At 37.9% G+C, this 27,158-nt stretch overlaps 1 protein-coding gene and 1 long non-coding RNA gene across 2 annotated transcripts in view; one reads left to right on the top strand and one right to left on the bottom strand.

Annotated features, from left to right (window-relative positions):
* The window catches only part of VPS13B (vacuolar protein sorting 13 homolog B), an 876,795-nt gene that overhangs the window by 279,189 nt on the left and 570,448 nt on the right, over positions 1-27,158 (bottom strand). The window lies entirely within an intron of this gene.
* LOC116268678 lies at positions 16,591-26,281 on the top strand. Its single transcript, XR_004175851.1, has 2 exons — positions 16,591-18,880; positions 26,232-26,281. It is a non-coding gene; the product is annotated as an uncharacterized LOC116268678 (long non-coding RNA).

The raw sequence follows: 27,158 nt of genomic DNA, 5'->3' as shown, positions 1-27,158 counted from the left end.
ATCCATTTATTAATTCATTCAGCAAGTATTTATTCAGCATTGAAGTTCACTGTGTGCTCAGTATTTTCCCCAGGTTTTATTATCTCAGACTTAGAATACTGTAACAACATCTGATCAGTAAGGATTGTGCTTGGCGTTATGTAATAGTGAGCCAAATACTAATGGCCTGTTTAGGTTTATTTTGCTCACATAACCTAAAGTTAGGGCTGGTGCAGTAGCTGCATAATGTCACTGACATCTCAGGACCATCTTCTCTGTCCACTTTGTTATCCTTACTGTGTGTTTTCTCCTCATGTTTGTCATCACATGGTCACAAGTGGCTGGTCACTTCCATCGTTGTTATTCCAAGGAGGAGGAGGAGAAAGAAAGTAAAGACTTTCCCAGAAATCTGTAGAACACTTCTCTTTACACCTCATTGACCAGAATTATGTCAAGGGAGTCAGATGATGTCATCAAGACTTTGTCTCTCAAGTTTGCTTATTTCTGTGCATTTGGCTCCTCCTCTCTTTATCTCTCTCTAACACCGAACAGGTTTTCTTCATATGACAGTGGTAAAGAAGGATGGAGCAAGAACAATGAAAGCTTCAGTATTATACCTAAACTTACTTAACTACAGGAAAGGCAGTTTACCTTTCTCACTGTCTTCATATGAAACACTATCCTTGTCTGGGCCCTGTGATCAGACCACCCAGTAAAGGTCAGGAGGATGGAGTAATTATCAGGCCAATGTCACAGGGCGACCATATAATGGGAAGCCCCATCAAAACCACGATGGAAGAGGAGACTACTGTTCACCTAAAGAAATGGGAGTTTATCCTCAGATGAAGAGGGGTAGAAACAATAGGAAAAGACAATATTTGTCACTATAGAGGTACTGAACAATTTTCAAGCTAACACTATTTCTGCCATATTATATGATATAGAACTTTAGACTCTATTTGAGGATATGTTCGAAGTATTGTGGAAGAACCAAAGCTGCTTTCTGAGGAATATCTTGACTGCCTACCAGGTAACCTTGAAGACTCTCTAGCTACGGATGCTGGTTGTACTCCAATATTCGTTATCACCTTCTTTCATAGTAAAATAATTTTCAGCAGGGCATGAAGCAGAAAAATAATTTTTAGCAGGGCACATGTAAAATACTATATTTCTCTTCTGCAATTATACAGGCGGAATGAAAGAAAAAAGACTACATTTCTCAGTCTGTCTTGGAGCTTGGTGTGACCACATGGCTAAATTCTGACCAATGGAATGTGAGCATAACTGATACATGCAACTTCAGAGTTTGTCCTTATAGGGAGGGGTCCCTGCTTCCTGTTTCATTTCCCCTATCCTTCATCTGCTGCTTTTAACACAGACCTGGTAAGCCATCTTGGACCAAGTCAGTGAGATACCTCAGAGTTGATAAATTAACAACAAGAGAGGAGACAGGGTCTCTGATTGACCTGAGGGAGCAGAGCCACTACACCAGTCTTAGAACTACTGACCTAAGGACTGTTACCTGAGTAAAAGAAACTTGTATCTATTTTGGGTTTCTGTGACATGCAGCTAAAACAGTCTCCAAGTGAAATGTTATAACCCTTATTTTCACAATAGACTTCTCTGCTAACTTACCCATTTCCATCTGGTTTCCTAAGCGTATGTATCTGTCTTTAATCAGAAGTACCACATCTTAGCTACTCTAGGCTCCAGTTGGGGAGTCATGTAACACCTTCCCCCACCCAAAAAAAAAAAAAAAAGAACTTACAGCAAAATTCTTTTCAGAGAAGATACTTTAGGGTAGTAGTTGTCAAATGCTGATCTATTCAACTCTCAGAATTTTGCAAATGTACCCCAAATGTCACTGTAGCAGTAGGTTATGTAGATAAACATTCTGGTCCAGTGTAAGAGGGTTCCAATTTCTCTACATCCTTGTCGAAACTTGTTATTATTTGACTTTTTGACTGTAGCCATCCTAGTCAGTGTGGTGTTTTCTTGTGGCTTTGATTTGCATTTCCTAGATGGTTAATGACACTGAGCAACTTTTCATGTGCTTATTGGTTATTTCTACATCATCTTTGGGGAAATATTTATTCAGATTCCTTGAGCCCATTTAAAAATTGGGGTATTTGCATTTTTATTACTGAGTTGTAAGAGTCCTTTTTATAGTCTAGATAGAAGTCCCTTATCAAATATATGATTAGCAAATATTTTCTCCCATTCTGCAAATATATGATTAGCAAATATTTTCTCTGGTTCTGTGGGTTGTCTTTTCACTTTCTGGGTCATGTCCTATGAAGCACAAAAGCTTCAAGGTTTTTGAAGTTCAATTTATCTATTCTTTTTTTTTTTGTTTTTTTGATTTGGTGTCATATTTAAAAAAAACACTGCTTAACCAAAGATCATGAACATTTTCACCTACAGTTTCTTCAAGGAGTTTTATAGTTTTAGCTCTTACATTTAGGTCTTTGATCCATTTTGAGTTATATATGATATGATTTAGGCATTTTCCTTCATTCTTTTGCATGCGAATATCCAGTCATCCTAGCATTATTCCTTGAAAATACTATTCTTTCCTCCGCTGAATGATCTATACTACCTTGTCAAAAATCAATTGACTATAAACAGGAGAGTTAGTACCTGAACTCTCAATTCTATTTCATTGATCCATATGTCTATCCTTATGCCAGTGTCATATTGTCTTGATTGCTGTTGCTTTGTCATACATTTTTATATTAATGAAAGTTTAACATTTTTCATCTATATGTAACCCCCAACAAATAGTTCAAAAAGTATAGGGCACTCAATATAGGACTGACTTTTGAAGCTCTTAACATTTTTAGAGGGTCATATATGGGTCACTAACCATACACAGCTTATGAAGATAAACACTGGGAATAATGAATCTTTGAGGAGAAAATGCAAGTATCTTCCAATGTAGCTTTAACAGTTGATTCATCTATTGCAAAGAGCTAAAATTTCAGCAATAATTAATTTGACAGTGATCAATTAATAACAGTCCTAACTGATTTCATGAAGACCGGTTCTGTAAATCTTCCCTATGACTGAGAAAAGTCAACAGTGAATCCTAAGTGAATAGAGCAAGGTAAATAAAGCAAAGCAGTGGGATACATACATCCTTCTGTTAGTCTGCCACCTGAAAACAACCCCAGTGCTTCCAGAAGCATCTCACTATCAACTATAGTTTCAGCAAGATCTCATTTAGCTGAGGAATAAGTTGCTGGGGCAAACTGTGTTATCAACTGGGCAGAAGTCTATGGAACAGACACACTTTCAAAGCCTGCCAGATGATAAACAGGACACTGGAGCATTCTATTACATCCTCCTTTTATCCAATCAAACTCAAAAACATTAAGAAATACTCATATGTGCTCTATAATCAAGCAAACTGGAGAAGGATCTTGGGCAAGATATAATGCAGCAGATAGAAAAGAGATGAAAATTAAGGATCTCTAGATGAGATGACAATGATGGTGATGGCTTTTATTGAGCTCTTATTATATAACAATTCCTATGAAAAATACTTAAGAAATAGCTTCCCAACTAATCTCTACAGCAATCCCATTGGGGAGGACTATTATTACCTCAATTTTGCAGATGATTAAATTGAAGCTCACATGAATTAAATTAACATGTCCAAGGCCACACAGAAAGTAAACACAGGAGATGGGATTTATTGCCGGACTCCAACTACAAAGCTCAAGTTCTTGACCACTGTGTTTTCTTTCTTACATGTCCCCCAAGACTTATATCCTAAGAAATCAACAAACAGACCTTATCTGCAACAATTCTCTCCATTCTCTCTTAACTCCTTTGATGCAAAAGAAAAGCATTTTTTTTTCCTTTAACATTTAAGTTCAGTGGTACATGTGCAGGATGTGCAGGTTTGTCACATAGGTAAATGTGTGCCATGGTGGTTTCCTGCACAGATCATCCCATCACCTAGGTATTAGGTGCAGCATCCATTAGCTATTCTTCCTGATATTATCTATCTCTCCACCCCTCCCCTACCCCTCCCCCCATGGACCTCAGTGTGAGTAGTCCCCCAACCTGTGTCCATGTGTTCTCATCATTAAGCTCCCACTTACAAGTGAGAACATGTGGTGTTTAGTTTTCTATTCTTGTGTTAACTTGCTGAGCACAATGGCTTTGAACTCCACCCTTGTTTGTCCCTGCAAAGGATGTGATCTTGTTACTTTTTATGGCTGCACACTATTCCATGGTGTACACTTACCACATTTTCTTTATCCAGTCTATCACTGATGGGCATTTAGGTTGATTCCATGTCTTTGCTATTGTGAATAGTGCGGCAATGAACATACACATGCATGTATCTTTATAACAGAAGGATTTATATTCCTTTGGGTATATAACCAGTAATGCAATTGCTGGGTCAAATGGTATTTCTGCCTCTAGGTCTCGGAAGAATCACCACACTGTCTCACACAATGGTTGAATTAATTTACACTCCCACTCAACAGTGTAAAAGCATTTCTTTTTTCTCCATAACCTTGCCAGAATCTGTTGTTTTTTGACTTTTTAATAATAGCCATTCTGACTGGTGTGAGATGGTATCTCATTGTGATTTTGATGTGCCTTTCTCTAACGATCAGTGATACTGAGCTATTTTTCATATTTCTTGACCACACGTATGTCTTCTTTTGAGAAACGTCTGTCCGTGTCTTTGGCCCACTTTTTAATGGGGTTGTCTTGTAAATTTGGTTAAGTTCCTTATAGATTCTGGATATTAGACCTTTGTCAGATGGTTAATTTGCAAAATTTTTCTCCCATGTTGTAGACTGTCTGTTCATTCTGATGATAGTTTCTTTGGCTGTGCAGAAGCTCCTTAGTTTAATTAGATCCCATTTGTCAATTTTTGCTTTTGTTGCAGTTACTTTTGGCATCCTCGTCATGAAATCTTTGCCCATGCCAATGTCCTGAATGGTATTGCCTAGATTTTCTTCTAGGGTGTTTATAGTTTGGGGTTTGACATTTTAGTCTCTAATCCATCTTGAGTTAACTTCTGCATATGGTGTAAGGAAGGGGTACAGTTTCAATTTTCTGCGTACAGCTAGCAAGCACTCCCAGCACCATTTATTAGAGAGTCCTTTCCATATTGCTTGTTGTTGTCAAGTTTGTCAAAGATCAGATGGTTGTAGGTGTGCAGTCTCATTTCTCAGTTCTCTATTCTGTTTCATGGGTCTATGTGTTTGTTTTTGTACCAGTACCATGTTGTTTTGGATACTGTAGCCTTACAGTATAGTTTGAAGTCTGGTAGTATGATGCCTCCAGCTTTGTTCTTTTTGCTTACAACTATCATGGCTATTCAGGCTCCTTTTTGGTTCCATTTGAATTTTAAAATAGTTTTTTTCTAACAAACAGAAAGGAATAGCATCAGTATCAACAAAAAGGACAACCATACCAAAACCCCATCTGTAGGTCACCAGCATCAAAGACGAAAGTTAGAAAAAAACACAAAGATGGGGAAAAACCAGGGCAGAAAAGCTGAAAATTCTAAAACACAGAGCGCCTCTTCTACTCCAAAGGATCACAGTTCCTTGGCAGCAACGGAACAAAGGAGGACGGAGAATGACTTTGACAAGGTGACAGAAGTAGGCTTCAGAAAATCGGTAATAAAAAACTTCTCCGAGGTAAAAGGAGGATGTTCGAACCCATCGTGAGGAAGCTAAAAACCTTGAAAAAAGATTAGATGAATGGCTAACTAGAATAAACAGTGGAGAGAAGACCTTAAATGACCTGATGGAGCTGAAAACCATGGCATGAGGACTACATGACACATGCACAAGCTTCAGTAGCAGATTCAATCAGGTGGAAGAAAGCGTATCAGTGATTGAAGATCAAATTAATGAAATGAAGTGAGAAGAGAAGTTTAGAGAAAAAAGAGAAGAGAACAAAGCCTCCAAGAAACATGGGACTATGTGAACAGACCAACTTTATGTATGACTGGTGTACCTGAAAGTGACCAGGAGAATGGAACCTTGCTGGAAAACACTCTGCAGGATATTATCCAGGAGAACTTCCTCAACCTAGCAAGGCAGGCCAACATTCAAATTCAGGAAATACAGAGAACACCACAAAGATACTCCTTGAGAAGAGCAACTCCCAGACACATAATTGTCAGATTCACTAAAGTTGAAATGAGGGAAAAATGTTAAGGGCAGCCAGAGAGAAAGGCCGGGTTATCCACAAAGGGAAGCGCATCGGACTAACAGCAGATCTCTTGGCAGGAACTCTTCAAGCCAGAAGAGAGTGGGGGCCGATATTCAACATTCTTAAAGAAAAGAATTTTCAACCCAGAATTTCATATCCAGTCAAACTAAATTTCATAAGTCAAGGAGAAATAAAATCCTTTACAGACAAGCAAATCTGAGAGATGTTGCCACCACCTGACCTGCCCTACAAGAGCTCTTGAAGGAAGCACTAAACTTGGAAAGGAACAACCAATACCAGCCACTGCAAAACCTTGCCAAAATATAAGGTCCATTGATGCTAGGAGGAAACTGCATCAACTAACATGCGAAATAACCAGCTAACATCATAATGACAGGATCAGTTTCACATGTAACAATATTAACCTTAAATATACATGAGCTAAATGCTCCAATTAAAAGACACAGACTGGCAAATTGGATAAGGAGCAAGACCCATCAGTGTGCTTTATTCAGGAGACGCATTTCACGTGCAGAGACACACAAAGGCTCAAAACAAAGGATGGAGGAAGACCTACCAAGCAAATAGAAAACAAATAAAGGCAGGGGTTGCAATCCTAGTCTCTGGTAAAACAGACTTTAAACCATCAAAGATCAAAAGAGACAAAGAAGGCCATTACATAATGGTAAAGGGATCAACTCAATAAGAAGACCTAACTATCCTAAATATATATGCACCCAATACAGGAGCACCCAGATTCATAAGGCAAGTCTTTAGAGACTTACAAAGAGATTTAGACATCCACACAGTAAAAATGAGAGACTTTAATACCCCACTGTCAACATTAGACAGATCAACGAGACAGAAAGTTAACAAAGATATCCAGGGATTGAACTCAACTCTGCACCAAGTGGACCGGATAGACATCTACAGAATTCTCCACCCCAAATCAACAGAATATACATTCTTCTCAGCACACATCGCACTTATTCCAAAATTCACCGAATACTTGGAAGTAAAGCACTCCTCAGCAAATGTAAAAGAAGAGAAATTATAACAAACTGTGTCTCAGACCACAGTGCAATCAAACTGGAACTCAGGATTAGAAACTCAATCAAGGGGGAACAAGATGGCGAATGGAACGGCAGTCTCCAACTCCCAGCGGCGACACAGGAGCCGATTGATTTAGGCATTTTCAACTGAGGTACTGGGTTCATCTCACTGCCAGGGGAGTGCGGACGATCCGTGCTGGTCAGCTGCTGCAGCCCGACCAGCCAAGAGCTGAAGCAGGCGAGGCGCCGCCTCCTGGGAGCGCCAAGGGAAGGGTCTTTTCCTAGCCAGGGAACTGAGACACACAACACCTGGAAAATCGGGTAACTCCCACCCCAATGTTAGCTTTTAAGCGACAGGCACACCAGGAGATCATATCCCACACCTGGCCAGGAGGGTCCCAGCCCGCAGGCCTCACTCATTGCTAGCACACACAGCAGTCTGTGATCTACCAGCAAGGCAGCAGCCAGGCTGGGAGAAGCGCCATGCTGAGGCAGCAAGTAGGTAAACAAAGCTGCTGGGGAAGCTCCAGCTGTGTGGAGCTCACAGCAGCTCAAACCTGCCTGTCTCCTGTAGACTCCACACACCTCTGGGGACAGGGCACAGCTACACACAACAACAACAACAACAACAAAAAGCAGCGGAAGCTTCTACAGAGGCAAAGCGACTCTGTCTGACAGCCCCAGAGAGAGCAGTGGATCTCCCAACATGGAGGTTGAGATCTGAGAAGGGCGGGCCTGCCTGCTCAAGTGGGTCCCTGACCCTGAGTAGCTAACTGGAGACATCCCCACTAGGGGGCAGTCTGACGCCACACCTCACAGGGTGGAGTACACCCCTGAGGAGAGCTTCCAAAAGCAAGAATCAGACAGGTACATGGCTGTTCAGAAATATTCCTATCTTCTGCAGCCTCTGCTGCTGATACCCAGGCAAACAGGGTCTGGAGGTGGACCTCAGGCAATCTCCAACAGACACAGCTGAGGGTCCTGACTGTTAGAAGGAGAAAACTATCAAACAGGAAGGACACCTACCTAAAACCCCATCAGTACATCACCATCATCAAGACCAGAAGTGAATCAAAACACAAAGATGGGGGGAAAAAGCCAGGGCAGAAAAGCTGGAGATTCAAAAATAAGGCGCATCTCGACAAAGGAGGCGCCAGCTCATCGCCAACAGGATCAAAGCTGGGCCGGAGAATGACTTTGTGAGATGAAGAAAGGCTGATCCATCAAATTTCTCAGAATAAGAGGAGAATTCGGTGATGCAAGCATAAAAGAGCTAAAATCTTGAAAAACAGTGGAAAGAATTGGCGGCTAAAATTAATTAATGCAGAAGGTCGTGCTGAAATGAAAGAGATAAACCATGACACGAGAGAGAGAAATAAGTGACGTACAACTTCGGTAACCGGCTTCCGATCAACTGGAAGAAAGAGTATCAGCGATTGAGGATCAAATAGATAAATAAAGCGAAAGAACCAAAAGAAAAAAGAAAGAAAAAGAAATGAACAAAGCCTGCAAAAATTATGGGATTATGTAAAAGACCAAATCTCCGTCTGATTGGGTGCCTGAAAGTGAGGGGGAAAATGGAATAAGTTAAGAAGAAACACTCTTCAGGATATCATCCAGGAGAACTTCCCAACCTAGTAGGGCAGGCCAACATTCAAATCCAGGAAATACAGAGAACACCACAAAGACCTCTCGAGAAGAGAGCAACTCCAAGACATACATAATTGGGTCACCAGGGTTGAGGCGAGGAAAAATGTTAAGGGCAGCCAGAGAAGATTAGGTTACCCACAAAGGGAAGCCATGGACTCACAGCAGATCTCTGCGGCAGAAACTCTCAAGCCAGAAGAGAGTGGGGGCCAATATTCAACATTCTTAAAGAAAAAGAAATTTTAAACAGAATTTCATATCCAGCCAAACTAAGTTTCATAAGTGAAGGAGAAATAAAATCCTTTACAGATAAGCAAATGCTTAGAGATTTTGTCACCATAAGGCCTGCCTTACAAGAGACCCTGGAAAGGAAGCACTCAACATGGAAAGGAACAACCCGGTGCACCAGCCATTGCAAAAACATGCAAAATGTAAGCCATCGAGGCTAGGAAGAAACTGCATCAGCTAGCAGAGCAAATAACCAGTTAATATCATAATGGCAGGATCAAGGTTCACACATAACAATCTTAACCTTAAATGTAAATGGACTTCATCTCCAATGAAAAAGACACAGACTGGCAAACTGGATAAAGAGTCAAGACCCATCAGTCTGCTGTATTCAGGGGAGACCCACCTCCTGCGCCCAGAGACATACATAGGCTCAAAATAAAGGGATGGAGGAAAGATTTACCAAGCAAATGGAGAACAAAAAAGGGTTGCAATCCTAGTCTCTGATAAAACAGACTTTAAACCATCAAAGATCAAAAGAGACAAAGAAGGCCATTACATAATAGTAAAGGGATCAATTCAACAGGAAGAGCTAACTATCTAAATATATATGCACCCAGGGAGCACCCAGATTCATAAAAAGCAAGTCCTTAGAGACTTACGAGACTTAGACTCCCATACAATAATAATGAGGGAGACTTCAACACTCCACTGTCAACATTAGACAGATCAGCGAGACAGAAGTTAACAAAGGATATCCAGGAATTGAACTCATCTGCAGCAAGCAGACCTAATGAACATCTATAGAACTCTCCACCCCAAATCAGCAGAATATACATTCTTCTCCAGCTACATAAATTGCCCCTCCCAAAATTGACCATATAATTGGAAGTAAAAGCTTGCTCCTCAGCAAATGTACAAGAACAGAAATTATAACAAACTGTCTCAGACCACAGTGCAATCAAGCCCCTAGGAACTCAGGACTAAGAAACTCAATCAGAAGCAGCTACATGGAAACTGAACAACCTGCTCCTGAATGACTACTGGGTGCATAGCGAAATGAAGGCAGAAATAAAGATGTTCTTTGAAACCAATGAGAACAAAGATACAACATACAGAATCTCTGGGACACATTTAAACAGTGTGTAGAGGGAAATTTATAGCACTAAATGCCCACAAGAGAAAGCAGGAAAGATCTAAAATTGACACTCTAACATACATGAGAATTAAAGAACTAGAAGCAAGAGCAAACACATTCAAAGCTAGCAGAGAAGGCAAAGAAATAATAACTAAGATCAGAAACAGAACTGAAGGAGATAGAGACACAAAAAACCCTCCAAAAATCCAATGAATCCAGGAGTTGGTTTTTTAAGAAAAAGATCAACAAAACTGACAGACCACTAGCAAGACTAATAAAAAGAAGAAAGAGAATCAAATCACGTAATTAAAATGATAAAGGGATATCACCACCGACCCACAGAAATACAAACTACCATCAGGAATACTATAAACACCTCTGTAATAAACTGGAAAACCTAGAAGAAATGGATAATTTCCTGGACACTTACACTCTCACTTCAAGATTAAACCAGGAAGAAGTTGAATCCCTGAATAGACCAATAGTAGGCTCTGAAATTGAGGCAATGATGTAGCCACCAGCAAAAAGTCAGGACAGATGGATTCACAGCTGAATTCTGCAGAGGTATAGGAGGTTAGTACCATTCCTTCTGAAACTATTCCAATGAATAGAAAAAGAATCCTCCTAACTCATTTTATGAGGCCAACATCATCCTGATACCAAAGCCTGGCAGAGACACAACAAAAAAAATTTTAGACCAATATCCTGATGAACATCGATGCAAAATCCTCAATAAAATACTGGCAAACCCCGGATTCAACAACACATCAAAAGCTATCCACCATGATCAAGTGGGCTTCATCCCAGGGATGCAAGGCTGGTTCAACATTAGCAAATCAATAAACATAATCCAGCATATAAGCAGAACCAAAGACCAGAACCACATGATTATCTCAATAAGATGCAGAAAAGGCTTTTGACAAAATTCAACAGCCACTTCATGCTAAAAGCGCTCAATCAATTGGTATTGATGGAACGTACCTCAAAATAATAAGAGCTATTTATGACAAACCCACAGCCAATATCATACTGAATGGGCAAAACTGGAAAAATTCCCTTTGAAAACTGGCACAAGACAGGGATGCCCTCTCACCCTCCTATTCAACATAGTGTTGGAAGTTCTGGCTAGGGCAATTAGGCAAGAGAAATCAGGGGGTATTCAGTTAGGAAAAGAAGTCAAATTGTCCCTGTTTGCAGATGACATGATTGTCTATTTAGAAATCCATTGTCTCAGCCCAAAATCTCCTTAAGCTGATAAGCAACTGAAAAGCAAAGAATCTCAGGATACAAAATTAATGTGCAAAATCACAAGCATTCTTATACACCAATAGACAAACACAGAGGCAAATCATGAATGAACTTCCATTCACAATTGCTTCAAAGAATAAAATACCTAGGAGATCCAACTTAGGGATGTGAGACCTCTTCAAGGAGAACTGCAAACCACTGCTCAGTGAAATAAAAGAGGACACAAACAAATGGAAGAACATACCATGCTCATGGATAGGAAGAATCAATAAATTGAGAAAATGGCCATACTGCCCAAGGTAATTTATAGATTCAATGCCATCCCCATCAAGCTACCAATGAGTTTCTTCACAGGAGTGGAAAAAACTGCTTTAAAGTTCATATGGAACCAAAAAAAGAGCCCGCATCTCAGACAATCCTAAGTCAAAGAACAAAGCTGGAGGCATCACGGCTACCTGACTTCAAACTATACTACAAGACTACAGTAACCAAAAACAGCATGGTACTGGTACCAAAACAGGAAATATAGACCAATGGAACAGAACAGAGTCCTCAGAAATAATACCACACATCTACAGCCATCCTGATCTTTGACAAACCACCTGAGAGAAACAAGAAATGGGGAAAGGATTCCCTATTTAATAAATGGTGCTGGGAAAATTGGCTAATATAGAAGTAGAAAGCTGAAACTGGATCCTTTCCTTACTCCTTATCACGAAAATTAATTCAAGATGGATTAGAGACTTAAAATGTTAGACCTAATACCATAAAAATCCTAGAGAAAACCTAGGTAGTACCATTCAGGACATAGGCATGGGCAAAGACTTCATGTCTAAAACACCAAAAAGCAGGCAGCAAAAGCAAAATTGACACATGGGGATCTAATTAAACTAAAGAGCTTCTGCACAGCAAAAAGAAACTACATCAAGAGTGAACAGGCAACCTACAGAATGGGGAGAAAATTTTTGCAATCTATAAAAATCTGACAAAGGGCTAATATCCAGAACCTACAAGAACTCAAACAAATTTACAAGAAAAAAAACAAACAACCCCATCCAAGAGGTGGGCAAAGGATATGAACAGACATTTCTCCAAAGAAGACATTCCTTACAGCCAACAGACATATGAAAAAATGCTCATCATCACTGTACATCAATGCAAATCAAAACACAATGAGATACCATCTCACACCCAGTAGAATGGTGATCATTAAAAAGTCAGGAAACAACAGGTGCTGAGGAGGGATGTGTGGAGAAATAGAACACTTTTACACTGTTGGTGGGATTGTAAGCTAGTTCAACCATTATGAAGAAAACAGTATGGCGATTCTCAAGGATCTAGAACTAGATGTACCATATGACCCAACCATCCATTACTGGGGATATACCCAAAGGATTATAATTATGCTGCTATAAAGACACATGCACTGCGTATGTTTGTGCAGCACTATTCTAATAGCAAAGACTTGGAATCAACCCAAATGTCCATCAGTAGCAGATTGGATTAAGAAATGTGGCACATATACACCATGGAGATACTATGCAGCCACCATAAAAAAGGATGAGTTTGCATCCTTTGTAGGGACATGGATGCAGCTGGAAACTACATCATTCTTAGCAAACTATCACAAAAGAACAGAAAACCAAGCACACATGTTCTCTCACTCATAGGTGGGGAACTGAACAATGTCACTTGGACTCAGGAAGGGAACATCACACACAGGGCCTATCATGGGGGAGGGAGGGAGGGAGGATTGCATTGGGAGTTATACCTGATGTAAATGACGAGTTGATGGGTGCAGCAGACCAACATGGCACAAGTATACATATGTAACAAACCTGCACGTTATGCACATGTACCCTACAACTTAAAGTATAATAACAATAAATAAATTAAAAAAAAAAAAAAAAAGAAACTCAATCAAAACCGCTCAACTACATGGAAACTGAACAACCTGCTCCTGAATGATTACTGGGTATATAACGAAATGAAGGCAGAAATAAAGATGTTCTTTGAAACCAATGAGAACAAAGATACAACATACCAAAATCTCTGGGACACATACAAAGCATTGTGTAGAGGGAAATTTATAACACTAAATGCCCACAAGAGAAAGCAGGAAAGATCTAAAATTGACACCCTAAAATCACAATTGAAAGAACTAGAGAAGCAAGAGCAAACAAATCTGAAAGCTAGCAAAAGACAAGAAACTAAGATCAGAGCAGAACTGAAGGAGAGACACAAAAAAAGCCTACAAAAAATCAATGGATCTAGGAGCTGGTTTTTGAAAAGATCAACAAAATTGATAGACCGCTAGCAAGATTTGTAAAGAAGAAAAGAGAGAAGAATCAAATAGACGCAATAAAAAATGATAAAGGGAATATCACCATCGACCCCACAGAAATATAACCTACCGTCAGAGAATACTACAAACACCTCTGTGCAAATAAACTAGAAAGTCTAGAAGAAATGGATAAATTTCTGGACACATGCATTCTCCCAAGACTAAACCAGGAAGAAGTTGAATCCCTGAATAGACCAATAGGCTCTGAAATTGAGGCAATAATTAATAGCCCACCAACCAAAAGAAGTCCAGGACCAGATGGATTCACAGCCGAGTTCCACCAGAGATACGAGGAGGAGCTGGTACCATTCCTTCTGAAACTGTTCCAATCAATACGAAAAGAGGGAATCCTCCCTAACTCATGTTATAAAGCCAACATTATCCTGATACCAAAGCCTGGCAGAGACATAACAAAAAAAGAGAATATTAGATCAATATCCCTGATGAACCTGGATGCGAAAATCCTCAAATACTGGCAAACCAAATCCAGCAGCACATCAAAAAGCTTATCCACCATGATCAAGTGGGCTTCATCCCTGGGATGCAAGGCTGGTCCAACATATGCAAATCAATAAACATAATCCAGCATATAAACAAAACCAAATACAAAAACCACATGATTATCTCAATAGATGCAGAAAAGGCCTTCGACAAAATTCAACAATGCTTCATGCTAAAAACAGTCAATAAATTCAGTATTGATGGAACGTATCTCAAAATAATAAGAGCTATTTCTGACAAACCCACAGCCAATATCATACTGAATGTTCAAAAACTGGAAGTGTTCCCTTTGAAAACTGGCACAAGACAGGGATTCCCTCTCTCACCATACCTATTCAACATAGTGTTGGAAGTTCTGGCCAGGGCAGTCAGGCAGGAGAAAGAAATAAAGGGTATTCAATTAGGAAAAGAGGAAGTCAAATTTGCAGATGACAGGATTGTATATTTGGAAAACCCCATCATCTCAGCCCAAAATCTCCTTAAGCTGATAAGCAACTTCAGCAAAAGTCTCAGGATACAAAATCAATGTGCAAAAATCACAAACATTCTTATACACCAATAACAGACAAACAGAGAGCCAAATCATGAGTAAACTCACATTCACAATTGCTTCAAAGAGAATAAAATACCTAGGTATCTAACATATAAGGGATGTGAAGAACCTCTTCAAAGAGAAGTACAAACCACTGGTCAATGAAACAAAAGAGGACACAAACAAATGAAAGGACTTTCCATGCTCATGGGTAGGAAGAATCAACAGCATGAAAATGTCCATACTGCCCAAAGTAATTTATTGATTCAATGCCATCCCCATTAAGCTACCAATGACTTAGTCCACAGAATTGGAAAAAAAACTACTTTAAAGTTCATATGGAACCAAAAAAGAGCCCACATTGCCAAGGGAATTCTAAGAAAAAAGAACAAAGCTGGAGGCATCACACTACCTGATTTCAAACTATACTACAAGGCTACAGTAACCAAAACAGCATGGTACTGGTACCAAAACAGAGAGATAGACCAATGGAACAGAACAGAGCCCTCAAAAACAACACCACACATCTACAACCATCTGATCTTTAACAAACCTGACAAAAACAAGAAATGGGGAAAGGATTCCCTATTTAATAAATGGTGTTGGGAAAACTGCCTAGCCACATGTAGAAAGCTGAAACTGGATCCCTTCCTTAATCCTCATCCAAAAATTAAATCAAGATGGATTAGAGACTTAAATGTTAGACCTAAAACTAGAAAAACCGTAGAAGAAAACCTAGGCAATACCATTCAGGACATAGGCATGAGCAAGGACTTCATGTCTAAAACACCAAAAGCAATGGCACAACAAGCCAACATTGACAAATGGGATCTAAGTAAACTAAAGAGCTTCTGCACAGCAAAAGAAACTACCATCAGAGTGAACAGGCAACCTACAGAATGGGAGAAAATTTTTGCAATCTACTCATCTGACAAAGGGCTAATATCCAAAACCTACAAAGAGCTCAAACAAATTTAGCTCTTTGTAGAAAGAAAGAACAAACAACTCCATCAAAAAGTGGGAAAAGGATATGAACAGACACTTCTCAAAGGAAGACATTTATGCAGCCAACAGACACATGAAAAAATGCTCATCAGCACTGGTCATCAGAGAAATGCAAATCAAAACCACAGTGAGATACCATCTCACGCCAGTTAGAATGGCGATTATTAGAAAGTCAGGAAACAATGGGTGCTGGAGAGGATGTGGAGAAATAGGAAGACTTTTACACTGTTGGTGGGACTGTAAACTAGTTCAACCATTGTGGAAGACAGTATGGCGATTCCTCAAGGATCTAGAACTAGAAATACCATTTGACCCAGCGATCCCATTACTGGGTATATACCCAAAGGATTATAAATCATGCTGCTATAAAGACACATGCACACGTATGTTTATTGCAGCACTATTCACAATAGCAAAGACTTGGAACCAACCCAAATGTCCATCAATGACAGACTGGAATAAGAAAATGTGGCACATATACACCATGAAATACTATGCAGCCATAAAAAAGGATGAGTTCATGTCCTTTGTAGGGACATGGAAAAAGCTGGAAATCATCATTCTCAGCAATCAATCGCAAGGACAGAAAACCAAACACCTCATGTTCTCACTCATAGGTGGGAATTAAACAGTGAGAACACTTGGACACAGGAAGGGGAACATCACACACTGGGGTCTGTCGTGGGGTGGGGGGAGTAGGGAGGGATAGCATTAGGAGATATACCTAATGTAAATGACAAGTTAATGGGTGCAGCACACCAGCATGGCACATGTATACATATGTAACAAACCTGCATGTTGTGCACGTGGACCCTATAACTTAAACTATGATTAAAAAAAGTTTTTAAAAAATGAAAAAAAAGAAATGTAATAATAATCTTATTCATTATAACTAAAGCAATTCTTCATAGAACTTTTTATGCTAAACACAATATAAACTTTTTGCTCATTCACAGAATTGTAAGTCAGTTATTATAAAATGTTTGGAAAATTTAGATATATAATACTAATTTTTTGTATATCCACAAAAGGGGTATAAAGATTAAATAAATCTACTAATATCTTATAGCTGCTTAGTAACACTGTTGGTTTAGAATACATGAAACTCCTTATGACATGCCCTTTTTCATACCAATGCTGCTATGAAAATACGAATTAAGACTCACATATTGAAATCACATTTAAGAAATTCTCCTATTTCCTGTGTGTATTTGACTCACAAAAATGGGATATCATAATCCTTTTAAATTATTAAGATTTTTTTCCTCCAAAAATATTCTTTACTTGGATTCCCAAATGCTTGTCATTGAATTCAGAAACAAAGATAAGAATATATCCAAGTGTTGATGAAATATCATCCTATCTTAATTAAGTCATCTTCAAAGTCATTTAAAGGCATGATTTGAAGGCATTACTAGAAACTTCCTCATTCCCAGGTGAAAGAGGCAGGAAGCTAAAGGTCAGGAAACCTAGTTCTAGGCCAAACTCAGCTTTATACTAAAGGTTATCCTCCTAAGTCATTCATTCAAACTCTTTGTTCCAACAGTTTTCTTATGCATACCTTAGTTGCTTCATATATAGCAACTCTTGTTGCCCTCTAGATTGTTATAAGGTTCAAACCGATCAATAGAAAAAATAATTATAAGAGGAATCTGAAAAGCTGTAAGTTCTATAAAAATGAAAATTATCCTTGTTTTTATGTTATTAGCTGCTGATTCTACCAATTGCATTGATACTATTTAACCTCCTAGTGTAAGATCAATTTTTTGCAAGTTTTCACAGGATGTATGCCACCAATAGAGCCAAGATATTTTTAGTACAAATTTTTATGCTCTTGGGTAATGTTATGGCGACTATTTTTTTAAAATCCTGAATTGGTATACTTTTTTCCCTTTTTGTCAATACTTGAGGAATAGAACAAGAATTCTAACTAGAGTGAATTAATACAGAGAACTTGTGGAGGAAAATGTTATTTAACCAAAAAAAAAAAAAAAAGAATAATTGTTTCAGACATGCTGTTCTTTATGGCTTTATTAAAAGCTGCTCTAAGCTGACGCCTTTGCATTTGGACTAGTCATAGTCTCCTTATTAAGTGAAGCTACTGGATTGGTTTTTTGTTTTGTTCTGTTTTCCTTGTCTGAACAGTTTTCCAGTGATAAATGTTCAAGTGCCTTGGTTTTGCAGAACAGCACCAATTAAGTTATGGACATCTACCCAATGCTGCCAAGATTTTAGCAGTTTAAAGAAGTGAAATAAATTAGTCTAGCTATCTTCAACACTCTGTTTTTTTATAAATCATTTAGAGTATGTCCTTTGGAGAATATTCATACTGTGGCTCTTAGCAATTATAATTGCCTGCCTACAATTGTCTGTTTACATCTGTCTGCCCAACTAGATTATAACCTCCTCAAGAGTAGGTTGCTGTTCAAGGCCAACATTATTCTTTGTGATATTCCTAGGACTCTACTGTGGTACCTAGTACTTAGGGGATTCTTAGTAAATATTTGTTGGTTTGAATTCATGAACAAGATTATGCTACACAAATACATTGTTGCTATATATTGAAAACAATAATAATAGTTTGAGGTATGGAAAAGTCAAATAGGTATGAAAAGGTGAAGACTTCTTATTGTTAGTTGTGTATATCTAGCACAAGGCCCAACACACAGCAGGCCCTCATAAATATGAAATTTATCTATTAAATTCTGTCCAAGTGACTGTGCTCACCATTTTTGCTCTTCACCTTAATGTATGAACTTGAGTCCTAGGAAACGTCACCAAAGTAGTGAAGGTCAAATAAGTAAGAATGATAAATTATTATCTGAAAGCTATCATGTTTCTTTATCCGTATTCTACCTTTTTTGCTTCAGGAGATTTTAGTGTGTGGCCATTCCTTAGAAGTGAATATAACCACAAACCTGGACTTCTTCCTAAGTGTGGCTCAAGTTCAACTCTTACATCAGTTAATAGTAGCAAATATGACTGGACTGGAACCATCAAACAAGGCTGCAGAGGTAACTGTTACCTGATTTTGATCAGGCTTACTGCACTTGTTCCAACTTTACATTCACTGCAGGAAAACTGTAATTAAGCTGACTGCTTTCTGCTTAATTATTCTGTATTTAACTTTATTCAAAATATAGTCATAAATCATTTTGGATTGTTATTCTTGATTTTAGAAATTTGTTTGGTCTCTATTCCTCTTATTTATCATGTACCTTTGCAAAATTGCTGTGGACTGACCTCAGAGGAACCTCTGTTATATACATAATTTTATTGCCCTGCTGAAATTATAAAGTATGATGTGAGAATCCTGGTATAGCTTTCATTTACTCGGATACATTACAGTAATAAGGCCTCTTTTGGAAGTGAACTTTCTAAGAGTACTATGGGAATATCTTCAATAAATAACTTGTAAAGCATTCATTTCCCATGCTCAGTGGGAAATGAATGGACACAATCATAAAAGTTGAATGCCTGCCTAGAATTTTAATTTTGATCCGGTGTTCGTTGGAAGCCTGTATTGTAACCACAAAGTGTGTCAGCAAGAAACAAAGAAAGCTATTTGTTAGATTATTCTCAAGATATATTTTCTTCGCATTTTGTTTCCACATTTCTCTAACATTCTGCGCTTAGAATAAATATTTTGTAAATACTCAGGTGAACAAACTGTTTATATATGAAAAAGATGTTGCTTTTATTTTTGTCATGAGTTGTAAAGAAGGCTTTAAGTTCTGTTTAGTAAGAAGGTAGGAAATGAAGAGGAATTTAGGTCTTTCAAGTCAGCGCTGTTTCCGTTCTGCCACAGATTGGGTATTATAACTGCGACATTATTCTTTCAGTCTTCTTTATTTAAAAAAAATTATTTTAAAATGATAAATCTTTTATCTTTTGTAAATGGAGATTTTCTAATGTAATCATCCTTTACTAGCCATGATATCTATTTATTCACTATCTATTGTAAAAGGACTTTAGAACTACATATTCTCCACAATATTAACTTTTTAAATATACATGAGGGAATCCATAAGAATGTAATTATATGACATCAAAATAAGCAAATTAAAAAATACTTCCCCATGCATTTTCGATGAGGCCTCTGAAGCACGTTGAGTTGGATAAAAGTAAATTACATTCCTATATTATTTGTGCTAATTTTGTGAATGTCTCCTATCAAAGAAATCTAACTCTCAGATCACTGATTGTTTTAGGAATTCGTATAACTTAGCAAATTGGTTATTAACTATTTACATACTTTTAATGCCTCGTAAGGGGATCAATTTCAGTAAATAAAGGGATACTGGGAGTTACTGACTATCCCTCCCTGAATGTTGAATCATTACTGGCAGTTCCATAAACTGGATAGGCATTGTTTTCTTCTGCTTTAAAAAGGTATCTATGGCTGTGTGTTTCTCCTTAGAGATCATGTTACAAGTACAGATGACATGAATGTTTTTAAATGGTTAAAATGGTAAATTTTATGTTATATATATATATCACAATTAAAAATACAGGCTATATAATAAGAAAGGACTGTTTGGACCTTTTCCCAACCCTGGTGGGACATATCTGTAAAAAGTTCAGTATTTTAGAAAAGATCTACAGTGCACTGGAAGAATATGATTCAATTTTTGAATTATTCGCAGAACTCATATTTGATAGTCTATGAATATAAAGGTATTTTAGTTACATAGAATACTCTGTAATAAGTCAAGGGTATATTTTGAAAGGGCTGGTTGACTGCCTTTAGTGTGATTTCACAACCACACTACCACAATTTTTTTTTGTTGTTTGTTTGTTTTTTTTTGAGACAGAGTCCTGCATTGTTGTCTGGTCTGGAGTGCAGTGGTACAATCTCAGCTCACTGTAACCTCCACCTCCCAGGTTCAAACGATACTCCTGCCTCAGCCTCCCAAGAAGCTCGGATTATACGTGCCTGCTACCACGCCCAGCTAATTTTTTTGTATTTTTAGTAGAGACAGGGTTTTACCATGTTGGCCAGCCTGGTCTCCAACTTGTGACCTCATAATCCACCCTCCTCGGCCTCCCAAAGTACTGGGATTACAGGCATAAGCCACCGTGCCTGGCCTTTCTTTCTTTCTTTTTTTTTTTTTTGACACGGAGTCTCACTCTGTTGCCCAGGCTGGAGTGCCATCTTGGCTCACTGCAACCTCCACCTCCAGGGTTCAAGCGATTCTCCTGCCTCAGAGTTCCAAGTAGCTGGGATTACAGGCGCGTGTCACCATACCCAACTAATTTTTGTATTTTTAGTAGAGACGTAATTTCACAATGTTGGCCAGGTTTGTCTTGAACTCCCCACCTCAGGTGATCTGGCCCCCTCGGCCTCCCAAAGTGCTGAGATTACAGGCGTGAGCTACTGTGCGCAGCCAACAATTTTTTTAAAAATTCTTTTTGAAAAAAAAAATAGGAAAATTAAACCTGGCTAACTTATTGGGAAAATGGAGGAAGATACATATGTTAGTACGTATAATATAATCCTGACATTATAAACAAATACTGTTGCATAGGAATTATGGATTAATAATGAGAATCCCATTTATCAGGTTTTCTAGAAGGCACCCTGTGAATTGTAGACCAGTAAATGTCAAATATGTTCTAAATCCACCATCTGATACTATATTGATACAATATACTTCTATAAGAAGAAATTATGTATATTTGATGTTATACATGTTTTTTTTCCTTTTCTTTTCTTTTCTTTTTTTTTTTTTTTTGTTTAGTAAAGATGGGGTTTCACCATATTGCCCAGGCTGGTCTTGAACTCCTGGCCTCAAGGGATCCATCTGCCTTGGCTTCCCAAACTGCTGGGATTACAGGCGTGAGCCACCACATCTGGCCTAATATAGTATGTTTTTTGAAGGTGTTAACGTTTTCAGACAACCTTTTGCAATATTTATTTGAAAGATTAATTTTGGCTGGGAGCATAGTGGCTCACACCTGTAAGCCCAACACTGGGAGACTGAGGTGGGTGGATTGCTTGAGCCCAGGAGTTCACGATCAGCCTGGGCAGCATCGTGAGACCCCCATCTCTACAAAAAAAAAAATTAAAAATTAGTTGCTTGTGGTAGTGTGTGCCTGTAGTCCCAGCTACTCGGGAGGCTGAGGTCGGAGGATCACTTGAGCCCCAGAGGTCGAGGGTGAAGTGAGCTGTGGTGGTGCCACTCCACTCCAGCATGGGTGACAGAGCAAGAGACCCTGTCTCAAAAAAAAAATAAAAGGAAGATTAAACATTATTCAAGAATAATCAAGAATAATATCACTTGGGAGGCCAAAGTGCGGGCAGATCGTTTGAGCATAAGAGTTCAAGACCAGCCTGGACAACATGGCAAAACTGCATCTCTACAACAACAGCAAGAAAAAAAAAAACCACACACACAAATTAGGCAGACATGGTGGCACATGCCTTTAGTCTCTGCTACTTGGGGGCTGAGGCAGGAGGACCACTTGAACCTGGGAGGTGGAGGCTGCAGTGAGCCGAGATGACACCGTTGCACTCCAACCAGGTAACAAAATGAGACCTTGTCTCAAAAAAAAAAGTATAATATGATAGTGGGATTATGTATTAGTGGAGGAAACATCTATTCAATAAACAAAGGGGAAAAAATGAACATATCTTTGGAACTAGAAGTGAAAACCATAGGGTAATCTGAGGATTCTTGCCAGAACCAATATTTAATATTAATTTTAATTAAAATGACAGCTAACACATAATGAAATGTACCAGTTCACAGCCAAAATGACTGGATGATGGATTAGGAAAATTCTGTCCCACATTAAACAAAAATTTTCCAATATTGTTGCTCTGAAAAATGTGTTTTAGATGGGCTGAAACCACTAGACCAATGGACCTGTATTTGTATTATTAGATTTTCACTGTCCCTTTCAAATACTATAATTTCCATGATTTCTACCCAGAATATTTAGTTTCTGCCTTTAAATGAACCTTGTTTCTCTGTACATACAGGTTGAGTCCCTTATCTGAAAACACAAAATTCGAAATGCTTCACTGAGCATTTTCTTTGAGGGTCATGTCATGTTAATACTCAAAAAATTTCAGATTTTGGAGCATTTTGGATTTTGAATTTTCGAATTAAGGATACTCAACCTGTGTTATGACAGGCTGAGAAATTACATAAAAGAAACAGGAATTTAATATTCAAAAACAAAATGCATTCCATATTACAAAGTACATGTCCTTCCTTATCTAGCTCGCTGCAATAGTTCACCATCCCATTCTATATTTCATGTCTCCATGACATCTGTATCTAGAGAACTAGTACAACAGGCACGTTATTTGGGATTCTTACGTGTTAGTTCTCTGCCTTTTACATGAGGTGAGAGTCCACCTTTTGGATACCTTAACAGCCAAAGCCAAATTTACAATTGTAAGTTCACTCCCAAAACAAAGCTCCACTACTCAGCCTTGATTTCTAAACCAGTGTTTAACAGGACTGTGGTTGACACAATTGGTTTACCCTTCAGAAGGTTCTTCACCTTCTTACAGGATAGTCTTAGTCTCAAAAAGGCCATTAGTTTATTTATTATGATATGGCTTTATTTTTATCAAATTAGTAAATGAATTTTAACAACCAAAATTTGCTAATGAAATACATCAAAGTAGCACAATCCCTGATACCCCCACCTCATCCTGCCTGATAGTCAGCCACTCTTTATAAGCTGTTTCTTCAAGTATTTATCTCCATATTTCTAAATAACCTGAATGGACTATCATCTCTTGATTCACTGTTACCGTATTCACTTGCTATTTGTTGTAAATAAGGATTCTATCTCTTTTGCACTTCCTTTCTACACTTCCATCTTCCCTGTATTCTTATATCATATTCTTTTTTGTCAATCTTAATTGTTTTCATTATAAAGATGATATAAATATTGTTCATTGCTTAGTGAGTTAATGTAGTGTGATAATATTTCCTGTCATTATACTTTTTTGTTTTTATTAAAGTTACTCATTGCCACAATTTCTATTTACTCATTTTTTTAAAAATCTCTGTGTCTTCCCACACCCCATTCCTATCAGTGGCTCTACCATAATTCCTCGCAATTTAATTTTTCGCACTGTAAAACGTATCAGATAGCATCACCTCTGCTTTCCCCCCGAGAGCCATTTTTCCTAAAGTTCTTTTTCTGCCTTCTCGGTTCTGGGACTGTTAGTTCTGTAGACCTACTGCACACTTGGCATAAAAGAGCCAGATGAGAGAAGATTCTGATTTGAGATTGATGTAAACAATGTTAGAGAAAATCTAGGTATCAATAAAATAATGTGTTCTTCTATTAATATAAGTTAGTAAATTGACCAGTATCTTTATTCTATCATTCTAAAATATTAAGTATTATTATTTACTACATTAAAAAGTATAATAGTATAGAAAAATGTTGTCTGGCTAATATAATCTACTTGGATATTAAAAAATTTTTTTATAAAACAGAAAATAATGCATTGGGCTTTTTTGCTATGAACTGTCATTGAGCTTATGCCATATGAAGTGATGGTAGAGGTTGTTTGGGGTGGTATTATTACTGTTTTAACTTAGAAATAATCTGTTTTGTAGTTGTGCTTCATTTTAGGAATAGAAATTCTTGTCTTTTAGTAGAAAGTGAAAAATTCAAGACATTCTTGACCAAACTAGGGATTGTCAGAAATAATTAGAAATAGGAACTTGAAGGTAAAGAAGAAGGAAAGGGACTTTAAGTGTGTGGTGGCATAATAACAGATGTCTTCTGGAATAGAATTTCAGGTAAGATGAGGCATATAGAGGAAATGAATACCCAAAATGTATGTGGGTAAAGGGGGTTTTGGAGAGGAAACTGAGACTAGCGTGAGGGAGTATGTTGATTTTCTGGTCTGTCTTGCTGCTTTCTTTCTTGAGGTAGTCATGAATGGAAAAGGCCAGATCAGAGGCTACATATTTCTATATTTAGGAAACGAGATGGGAATTTTGGACAGTGTGCATAGGGTGACCTCCCATTGGTGTTGCTATGCTGAGTATTTTGTTTCCTATCAGAGGCACCTGGATATACTACTTGTAACCAGGCAATAAACACAGGCTCCAATAAAATATGGATTCAAGCAGAGCCTTAAATGGACAAGAGGGGCTGTGACAGAATACCTCAAATTTCTTAAAATCTAGGCCTGGAAAAGATATTAAGTATTTTACTGCCTATCTTCTCCAAGGGAAGGATTTCTTAGGTACAGTGAACTCTCACATCTATCACAATTTTAGTTAGGCCTTGTCAATGTTAAAATTAGTGTACTAATTTTATCTCCTGATAAACAAGCTTGTGCTGAGACAGGAAAACATCACAGTTGCCTCAAAGTAGATGTAAGACATCAAGAAGACAATAAAATTTTAAAATTTTCAGCCATGATGATGTTTATCCGTATAGATTTCTTTACTAGAAATCCAGTAAATGCATTAAGTTTTCCTGAGGCTCTAGTAAACTGTCTATGCTAGTCTTATTAGGCATTGTTCATTGAGAGCTTACTATATGCCAGATACACTGTCTAGAGTGTGACAGAGTTTTGAAAAATAAATACACTATGGTCTCTGCCCTCTAGGCTTTTATAATCTGGTTGGGAAGTAAAGCATAGACAAATGGAGTGATAACTAAGAACACAGAGCAGTATATGAAAAGTGTTAAATATACTCTATGGAAAATTAGACTTATGAGTCTGGGGAAGAAAGAGAAAGCTTTAGGCCAGGTGATCAATGATCTAGCTTTATGGAGAAGTGGAATACATAGAAAAGAGTAGCCTATTTATTTATTCAATAAATATTGAATGCTTCCTTTGGTCACATACTATTATGGATACTAGGGTGACAGCATTAAACAAAAGAGGTAACATTTCTGCTTTCAGGTCTAATGCACATATATTTAGTAGGGAAGACAGACAATAATAAATATTTGGAACTACCTTAAAATATAAATACATCTACTCATGTGCAGAGATTATATAGCTTTACATTTTCTGTAACTGATTTAATCTTTCTTACAAGCCTAAACTTCATTTAGATTAAGGATGTTGGTTGTTAGAGAAGAGAAGCAGTAGGGGGGTATACATTAAATTTGCCATCAATAAAAAATAATTTCAACATGGAGAAATAGCATGAATAAAGACATGGAGTTTTCTAAGCATTAGGATTTTTTGGTAAGACAGTGAAAAAAATTAATCTTTCTAGAGTGAAGGAACTGTGCAGGGAAATAATGGAAGATACACTGAGAAGTGTGTATTTAATCATGGGCAGTCGGGAACCAAAGTTTATAGACTTGAATGAATGGGATGACATAGAAGAAATGGTTTTTAATGAAATTTGTTATGCTTAGTCTTTTTTTGGCAAAGGATTTGAAGTGGCATTCAATAAAACATAAGAAATGAAAACTGCAGACTAATATCTCTGGAGAATATGGATGCAACAATTCTCAACAAAATGCTAGCAAACAGAATCCAGCAACATAGAAAGAATTACACACTATGGCCACATGGGATTACCCGGAAGTGCAAGGTTGGTTTGACATCTGAAAATCTATTAATGTAAAGCACTATATCAGTAGAATTTTTTAAGTCATATGATTATCTCAATAAATGAAAAATATTTTTGATGAAATCCAGTACCCTTTCATAATAAAAACATGCAACAAACTAGGAATAGAAGGGAGCTTATTCAACTTGATAAATTACAGTTATGAAAAACTCACAATTATCATCATAGTTGATGATAAAAGACTAAGATACTTTCCCCTGAAATCAACAATAAGACAAGAATGTCTGCTTACATCACTTCTATTCAACACTGTACTGGAAGTTCTAGTTGGAGTAGTTAATTTCACCCAGTATGCTTCCAATCCCTTACTCTGTTTAACTTTATAAGCAAAAACTGATCATACTGAGGTCCTCTTACAGAATCAGAGACTCTTAGAACTGTCAGGTACTTCAGAAATTGTGTTATTTAATTATCATTCATTAGCCCACGTGAGAGTGAAACTCTGCTCAGGCTCCTGCTTCCCTCCGTGAGCCTTCTTGCACTCCCCCACTTCTCTTTTCAGTGGACACAACCAGAAAACCTCAAGTATCCTCTGAGTTTGACAGGAATGGGAGAGGGTATAAGCTTGATGCCATATTAAGCAGTTTTCCATTGGATGAGGAAAGCCTAACTTCCTGTTTCTTAAAACAGGGTATCTGTTTTCTTAAAACAGTGTAGCTTCCTGTTTCTTAAATTTCTTCCTGATAACTTCTTTTCTTAAATCCAGATG

This window comes from Papio anubis, chromosome 8 (genome assembly GCF_008728515.1).
Source record: "Papio anubis isolate 15944 chromosome 8, Panubis1.0, whole genome shotgun sequence".
NCBI classification, from domain to species: domain Eukaryota; kingdom Metazoa; phylum Chordata; class Mammalia; order Primates; family Cercopithecidae; genus Papio; species Papio anubis.
Note: the sequence above shows the minus strand (reverse complement) of the source record. Positions and strands in the feature narration are given on the sequence as shown.